Consider the following 9,384-nt stretch of genomic DNA (forward strand, 5'->3'; position numbering starts at 1 on the left):
CGGTCTGTGCTACAAAGATTTTCACCTGCTCGTCTAGGAAGGAGGTTGCAGTCAACGCTAGGACCAAAGATTTCAGGCTGAGTTTTTTAATAACTGCACATCAAGCTTGCTAATTTACGAGCAAGCAGACCAGCCTTAACCTTTAAACAACATGCATTACTACCCAGTGCCAGCTGGAGGGCACGACGGGGATTTGTTTTCTCTCTGCTCCTTGCTCACTAGCTGCTCTGGCCACGCGGCGCTTGGCTGAGGTTCCTCTTTCCAAACTAGGGTAAAATGCTAGCAAGTTCGGGCCACGCGGCCCACTCCGTATTAACCTGGGTTGTGCAGCTCGGCAGCAGCACTGCAGCTCTTTGCCAGGGAAAAAAGATGCTACAGGTACCTGCGGGCTGCAGCAGAGCAGCGCTGTGCCGCCAGGGCCGTCCATCTGTCCATCCGTCCGTGCTCCCCGCTCTGCTCGAGGGGACCAGGCGCTGGAGCAGCCTCGCACACCCTTAAACCTCAAATTTGTTCCAGCATCATGAACTCACCACAGTTTCTTTCAAAATATCCCATGTCACCATTGCTCGAAGTCCTGGTGGTGCTGCCAAAACTGCCCCGCTCCATGTCCATCCGTCTGTCTGTGCGAAGTTATTGCCAGAGGGCGCAATGCTGCCATCCATAAAGGTAACGGCAGCTCACAGAGTGGCGGTGGCTCAAGTCTGGGCTTTGGGTTTGGGGCTTGGTTTTTCTTTGTCTTGTATCCTTTTGAAATGCAGCCTTTTCTCCTGCAGAACCTTCCCCTGAAGCTGTAGCATTAAATAAGGGGGAAGCAGTGGGAAAACTGTAGCGTAGCATCGTTTCTCTGGAAGGACCGCAGCACCCTCACCTGTCAGTACTATTGGTCTGGCTTTTTCTTTGCTGCCAGTCTAAGAAACATAAATCAAAACTTGACAACCTCCTTCAGAGCATCCCATAACTATGCACCATCTTTTTTATTTTGATCTGTGTTATTTTTTATTCTACATGCTTGCTCCCAGCCCTGGGAAAGGAAGATAAGGCTGGGCTAGAGGAAGGTCTCGCATTGCTGCTCCCATGGAGTGCTCCTCTGCCATGAATAATTCCCATGCTTTATTTCAATATATTAGTGATCTCTTGCTCTTGCTCTTCCTCTAGCCCCCTCTCTCTTGTAGATTTAAAGGAAAATCAAAATATATCAAATATCAGGCTTGGTTTTCAAGCTCCAAAGACCCTCAGAATAACGTTCTACCTGTTAGTCTTTGCAGACACTGGGAACAGTCCAAGTTCACCAATATCTTCCCCAACCAAAAGAGCAGGTAGGTTTTCACCTCCCCCCCCCCCCCCAACCTTGGAGTTTCCTGGCAAGAGAGAGAAACTTCCAGGAAGCAGCTATTTAACAGAATTGGTGATCACGTAATTTACCCGCACCTCTGAAAATCAATGCACACATGCTCGAAGGAAAAGGAGCACTTCAAAGCAGACAAGCTAGTGAGTGACACCAGACAACCTAGTTAGTGACAACTGAGGGAGATGAAACAGCGTGCCCCAGCAAAAAAACTTGATGTTGAACGCTTTATCTGTAATTTTTCTTTAGATTCTCGGAAAGCAGGTCATTTAAGAGGAACTGTATGTGTGCTCCTGCAACAAACGGTATTCTAAGTGTCACGATGTCTATTTTATTTATTTATATATTCATTCTTGCATGAGTATGTTATTTATTAACTCTCTGATGTGCTTTTCAAAGCGCGCTGTCGTCTCCCGCAGAATTTGGACACTGGCAGCGCGCGTCCTCTGCCGCCGGTCCGGCGTGCGGGAGCGCCGCCGGGTTTGGGCGGCCACGAGAGGGCTGCAGCAGCCAGCAGATTCGCTCTGGGAGCAGGCACGTAGCCCGGCAGGCTAACGCTGTGCTGGCTTCGTGCAGCTTTCTGCGCCGGGTCGTAGCTGGTTTCAGCTGCTGGGAAGCCGGGCTTTCTTCTGCCGCAGCCTCACGTCCTTGCCTCAGCCTGGCGCTGGGCTCCCGCGTGTAAAAAGTGGTGATCGCACCACACGGATGCCAGCAAGGGCTGCCTATAATCTGCTTCGGAGCGTTTTTCTTCTAAAGGTTGAAGTGCTGCAGTTCAGCTGCTCCTCAAATGCCCGTCTGCAGCCCGCCAACACGGTGCCAGGGCTGAGCGGCGTGAGGAAGGCGAGGAAGAGGAGGCTGGGGAGCACGGCATGGCTTTGGCTTCAGCGCCAAATTGACCCTGCCGATCTCAGGGCAGGGTGAGACCTGTCCAGCTATGAGTTTCTTGGCCGTTTCTAACATTGCCAGTAGCAAGGAGCAGGTCCTCGGTGCCAGGAGGTGACTCCCGGGGCCGTGCACGTTCGCGTGACGTGGGAGCTGGGGTAACAGCCGAGGTGCTCAGAAAAGAGAACCTGCTTTATTTAAGGCCACTGATTTTAGCTAAGGCAGCAGCTGCCACAAGATGCAGGAAATGTATTGTTCAGCCCCTGGCCTCCTTTAATTTCTTGTTTGAGCAGCAGCAGCAAAAAAAAATCCCTCCAAGAAAAACGTTTGAAGAGTGCGAGCTACAGCTGGAAAGGTTTCAGTTGCGAAGAAGGTCTGCAGAAAACCTAAGATGGTTGGATCCCAGCAGAGCATTTCTCTGCTCTCTGGGAAGGAGCAGCAAAGAGCATAGCGGTAGCTTCATTTCCACTCGTCGGTTCCCGATAGTCTGATGACACCATTGCTTAGACCTGCTAGCAAGTTTGCAGAGAAAACATATGTTTTGTCATACATTGTAATGACGGTACCTCTGGTGAATTTAGAAACAGGATAAAGAAATTTTCATAACAGCCTCTCAGTCCCTACTGCTTTGTTAACATTTTTTAGCATCCTATTAATCACTCGATGTGTATCTGTCAACAGCTGATACTACGGATTAAAGAAGATTGCAGCTCATTGCTCCAGTGGCTGCGTTTGCTTTATGTTTCAACCCAATGGGCATTTCACCACTGACTTCAATATGACAAGACCGAGCCCCTTGCTTTTATGAGCACTTCGTAATGCTTTCATACCTCAAAGTGGTTTTATTTATAAGGTAGCTAAGTGATCATCCAGAGGGTAAATGTTTTGATTTTATTATTTCTGCAAGAAGTGCTAATATACTTTATAGTGCTGAACAAACATTCTAAGAGAACTTGATTTGCAGATGTTTTCATGCAGATAAACGTTGACTTTGGTTTGTCATGCTTTGGCAGGGCATGTCATTTGTTATTTGGGAACAGCAGCAGGTATTTGGGGAAACTTGGACAAAAATTCTACAGATTTAACACATTTAGCATATAGACCTTCTTCACTGTTTACTATCGACTATGGGTTATTCTCCAATTTTAAATATCAGTTATCCATTTTGGAAGGAAAAAGAAATCCCTGTAACTCACATGATCTAACCCAAGGCAGAAATAATTACCACTGGGGTTGAAACAACTGAACTGTGAATAACCTTCAGTGTAAAAATTATTCACCCAAACTTACCCGCAAGTGATGGGACTTGTTTTCATATGTGCTTAAAAATAGTAATGACAAAAATACAAATTTCAACCTAAATGTCCTTCCTAAGCTTTTGTTTAATTCCTAAGCTTTCCCTCCAAGGTCTCATCCTTCCCGACTCACTTCCCCAGCAGTGCATCCCTCCTCCCCACAGCGTTATCCAAAGGCAGCTGGAGCTGGGGAAAACCTTCCTGCTGGGCTTGGTGGAGGGGGTGAGGGCTTGCCGCTTGGCTGGAGCAGGCTCACCAGGAATTACTGCCAAATGCAATGCAGAATTTTTGCTTCAGGGCCTCAGGTGACAAGAAACAAATGACCTGTGGTCCTGTAGGTGTTTTACTGGGAGTGCGTCACCCGATTACAAATGCCTTAAAACAGCAAGCACCGCCAGAACGTACCTTCACTGCATTTTGTATAAATTATTCCTGAGCCAGTGCTTAATGTTTATTAATATCCCTGATGCTTTTGAAATGTTAACTAAGGACATTAATATAACATGTAGTACAAAGCCATGTAAGGGAATTAAAGAGAGAGTAAACTTCTTGCTTTCTCCTCAGTACGGGTGAGCTGCATTTCGGGTCACACCAGGGGAGCAGCCTCCCCTTAGCCAATACGTTCCCCAAATTTATTGCAAGTTCAGGTGGGAATTTAAAAAGATCTAGCACTTCCATCATCCAGCAATAAATTGCTTTTGAGCATAATTAGCATTTATACTGGTACCAGAGTCATGTTTATGTATGTCGCATCAGTCCTTGAAAATGTAAGAATATATGAGATTTCACACTGGCTCGGCCAAAAAGTGCACCTTGCCCAGAAAAAGCCCACCTAGCCCACCTGGCAAGGGAAGAAATAAGGAAGGAAATAGGGACTAGAGAAAACAGTCTTTCTCCTACCACGTCCCTCTCTCATTCTTCCCCTGTTCCGCCCTGCCTTCTGGCAACCTGCCGGCTAGGGACCTAGGTGCCTCTCCACAGTCTCCTTTTATCTTGGTGAAAAAGATCTTCTTTTCCTTTTTTCTAGCATGAAACCCGTCTGGCCTCCTCAGACATGACAGCTCTTTTGACCCCGCTTGGCATACTTCATTTCGGGCTGCTGTGAACCGGGTGACACCTGCTTGGCCACGAGTTGGTCACCCACTTGGTGCCCCTGGATGGAAAGAGCAGGGGGAGTAATCAAATCAGCAAGGAGGAGAAATAAAATCTGTATCAGCCACAGCATCCACCAGCACACAGGGATGGGAGGTGGCGGATCACGAGCTGTCCAGCACGTGGTCCCCAATGCTCGAAGGGGGAATAGAGGGAGAAAAAGGTTGTTTCTTTACACGTTTTAATCCTCCGGGGAGAAACCTGTGCACCCATCACTGTGACACGGAGGATGTTTTCAGCTGACAGTTAACAGTTGGCAAAACAGGATCGTTGTGTTGCCTGCTGTCAAGAAGTGGTTGCTCATAACATTTTTCCAGGATGCACCATAATTTTATTATCAGTCAGACTGAAGTTGCTCTGGAGCTGCTACCTGGCTCTTCGGTACGAAGGGGAGAGGCGGCTCGGCAGTGCCGGGTGCTGCTGTTTGCGGGGTGCCTCCAAAGGATTCGCCTTTGGTCAGGGGACCGTTATGCCCTTCATGTTCACCTGCGTCCTGACTGCCACGGGGTCTGTCATCTTCCGTTTCCAAAATCAGGCTAGAAATAATATCAGAAAGTCTCTGCTCTTAAAAACTTCCCAGCTGGGTATCTTTTTTTCCCGGTAACAGAGAAGCATGTAAATCTGAGCACGCAAAGGGCAGTTCATTTTTGTAATTAAGTGCCGCACCTGCTCCCGAGAGGCTTGCATTCTGCGTGCAGCCCTGCCGCGAGCTTCCCCAGGCACGCCATAACCACTTAATCTTGCCGGGCCTCAATTTTCCATCTTTAAAATCTTCCTTGCTTTGCAGGCAGGTTATGAGGCTAGATCCATTACTGTAAGTGAGAGGCTATATTACTGAGGTGATAAGTGTCATGCCAATACAATAGTAATAATAAATAACTTCTCTAAAAGTGTAAAAGGGTCTGACGTTATTAATTGCTTCTCAAGAGCTTGCAGCGTGTGGGGCAGAATGAATAGCAGGCCGATGGCTCTTCTGCTCACGGTCTCTCACTTTGCACAGAAATGGTCTTTCTGAAGCTGAAATTTCCTCAGCGCACTGACCCAGCAAGAAGCCCGTCACCTTTGCGATTCGCTCATGACTCACACCAGGGCTGGGATGAACCTTCTTGGTGCAGAGGTTGAGGGAGGCCCCTGGAGAGGCAGGGGAGACACCGCTCCATCCATCCCCTAAGGTTTTTCAACGGTTTACTTCCAGAAAGTCTTCCTATTTTCCTACAATATTCACTTCAGACTTTCATCACGTAAAAATGGAAACACACCCTTTTGCTAATATTTCCATGTGGCATGCAAAGACGATCCTCAAAAGAGCCCATATGGGAGCGTGGCACACATCCCCCTTTTTGGGCTGGAGGCACAACTCGTTCCCAGATGTGCCTCAGCATGGGCTCACTGTCGCTGCCCATTGAGAGGTAAGGATTTGGGGCAACTTATTAAAGATGGAAAAACAATATTTAGAAGAGAAACAATGAGAAAACCTAAAAGAAAGCAGTTTCTCCTGTTCTAATCATACAGTTTAAAACTCATGTAAAACACATCCTCCTAAATAGCAATAGAAAATCCTGAGTCCTTTAAAATTGTTATAGTTTCTTCCTAAAGTATTTCTCATTTCAATTGTCTTTAGCTGTAAGAAAAACAAATTATAATTTCTACAAACCCTTAGGTGGTGCTGCCGTCGTGATGCAGGAGAACCACCCCTTAAAATGCTTAGACAAAACGAGGACTTCGCAATGTCAATGATGTAAATGCTTGTCAGACCCAACCCTCAGCCAGTTCTGAATCTCCCAGGACCAGTTGTCCAACAAGCAGAAATACAGCGCTAGCACCAAACCCTTTCTTTTCTGATGAGCCGCAAAGTTTCTATGTTTTTTTCCTCTAACAACAAAGGCAGATGCTCTAAATCTTTCCAGTCCTAAATGCAGATGGTGTCGGATGACATCAACAGGATGCAATGCTTTTAAATGCTTCTAAAAAAATGTGATTCCATGCATCTCCTCCAGGCTATTATTCGGTGATGGATGTGCAGAGGGCCTTCACGTTGCCCCCAAAGTGACGGACGCTCTTTGTTGAAGGCAGCCGCGGGCCTCAGCTGCCGCAGAGCCCTGGCACAAAGCCTTACACGCTGCTCAGTCCCACCCTACGCATCCGAGCCAAGACGCTCGTGTAGATAAGTTCACCGAGCAAAAGCAGGTCATGTCAGCAGAAATAATGTGTCCTTTGAACCCCCAGTACCTCATTTTCCATCCTCTGCTGTGGCATATATTTCCCTTTGATCATTGAGTAAAGAGCAGTTGTTTCTCTACAATGGAAATAAAAATAGTTGGCATGAGCGGCTGCTGTTTTGCCTGAGTTTGTATAGAGCGAACATTATTAAATGTTAACATGAAAAAGACCTCTCGAAGGAGAGAATTTCTTCACCCAATTAGTCCTTCCTAACACACTTACTCTTTGGAGGCGGGCAGAGCACTTTCAGTGTGAAGCTTGCTTCCTGTGATCATTTGCGCCAATAAAAGTCTTGTGAGAAAGCCGATGAAAACTGACGTGAATGCTCCTGAAGTGAATTTATTTTGATATTTGACTTGTCAGAAAAAAGTGGCTTGCACTTTTTAACCAGATCCACTATCATGCTATCTCTTGATGGTTTCTATTCTTTGATAACTCCTCGAATGATAATAAAGCTCCTAGGCATAAGTTTCTCTTTGAATTTGCAGCTGAGAAAATTCCACATTTGAAATACTCGGAAATGCAGTTTGATTTGATAACCTGTACACCTGAGGTGGATAGCTACTTTGCTGAAGACCTTGATGGTTATTTCAGTAATAGTAGTGCAAAAATACTCTTCTGGCTATGAGAAATTTCAGCTGAGGAAAGAAGCCTTTTTCTAGCCAAGCTACGTTATAATCATACTTCACGCTTAGGCAGATTCTCTTATCGAAGCATGTTTTATTCATCAGTTCACTAGACCCTCAACTGGTTTTGTCTAATTGTGAATTTCTGTATATGACCCAGGCTTGGAAGTCCAACTGTGGCATTTTTTACCGCAACACCATGCTCTGGAGGGCCCGAGACAGACAGTGCTGGAGGGAAAAAAAAAGTGTGTAAATTCAAATGAGGCAGAATATGGCAGATTAAACAAATCCGGAGGGAGGAGAAAGGTCAGTAGGAAGGACAAGAAAAATTTTTTCAATCATATACTTACAATGTGTCAGCTAGGCATACAAATCTGATCTTTTGTAAAACTGGGAGGTACTCTTCAACTGCAATTGGAATTGACTCTGAATAGCCAAAAGCGTAAGAACATCTTCAAATGAGGGTACCTAAAATTAGCTACCTAATCCCAACATCTATTTTAGGAACTTGTACTAGTGGTCAGATTTGCACAGAGTTCTTTTGCGGCCTCAGAAAAAGGAAAAACCCTGAAAATTAAGACTGAAGTTGATAACAGGAACTATCCAAATCTAAAATGTGGGCTTCTGCAACTTTTCTACTGCTGTAAAGCAATTCAGTAACATGATCATGACTAGAAACTATGAGTCTTCTAAAGCTGCAGTCTAACCAGCAAAAGAAAAGATATTTAATGAGGACAAAAGAGCTAATGGCTGGGAAGAAACCACTTTCCCACTGCTGTGCATTTTTGGGGTCACGGTCACATTAGTCACTTTGATTTTGTGCAGCGCAGTTTCCTACCTCAACCCAAGAGTTGGGCTGGTTTGTGAGTGCTGCAACCAGCTCATACTTCCTAGTCCCTGTGCAGGAAGGAGAAGTTTTTAAATTGCCCGTTGCTAGATATGATTGCACAAGAGCCACTGTATCCAGGCGATGGGCCTTGAAGTTGTATTTCTCACTGCGCTCTGGAAGACTCTCTCAGTCAAAGTGAGACTTTATGCTTGTTTTTAATTTCACAGTTGTTATAAAGATTAACATGCAGCTTTTTCAAAGAAATAATTAGGTAGCATAGACTAAAGCACTTTCCTGTCAAATAGTAATAACATATTTAATCAAGTAAAAAACTATACTAAGTATAATAGATTTTGCTGTCTATAATTCATTACTAGATCAACAGGTGTTTTATAGTCCACTCTAGTGTATAGAATAATGTATTTTTTTTATTTCTGCTTCTGTTCTATTTAAGTTAGCAACTATTAAGTCTATTCTTTTCAGTGAACATCTTAATACAGTTTCCATTGTAACAGAAATATATTTATTCTGCTCATTTTTGCCAGACATCGCCAGTCTGCCTCAGTTCTGTATGCTTAGTCACTCTGGGGTAAAATATCACATCTTTCCTCCTGTGGCGTTTCCACCCGATGCCTTCCAGGTTAGACCGGATACTCTTGTTATTGGCCCTTGCAGGCGTTGCAATGAATTGTCAGTGGATTCTGTTACTAAAATCTTCAAAACCATCCGTTTCCTTTGGTATGGCATTCCTATGCCTGTGGGCACCAGTGGTAGTCCCCAGCTCTTGTTCGTCAACAGATTTCACGTTTTTGTCCCGTTTGCTAAGCCTTTTAATGCAATTATTATATGTTCAGTCCATAGACATTCCCCTGATAGATTTTCTCCAGTCTGACAGTTCCCTTTTCAAAAGAACACCTAGTATCTGCCTTTTTGCCATTTCCTCAACTGCATCATAGTCTTCAGACGTTCTTCTGTTGAAATAATTACTTCCCTTGTGGCACCTTAGGCAGTGCTTATTTAAAGACAGGAAAGATT

Source organism: Apteryx rowi, unplaced genomic scaffold (genome assembly GCF_003343035.1).
Source record: "Apteryx rowi isolate R43461 unplaced genomic scaffold, aptRow1 scaffold_8, whole genome shotgun sequence".
In the NCBI taxonomy this organism is placed as follows: Eukaryota; Metazoa; Chordata; class Aves; order Apterygiformes; family Apterygidae; genus Apteryx; species Apteryx rowi.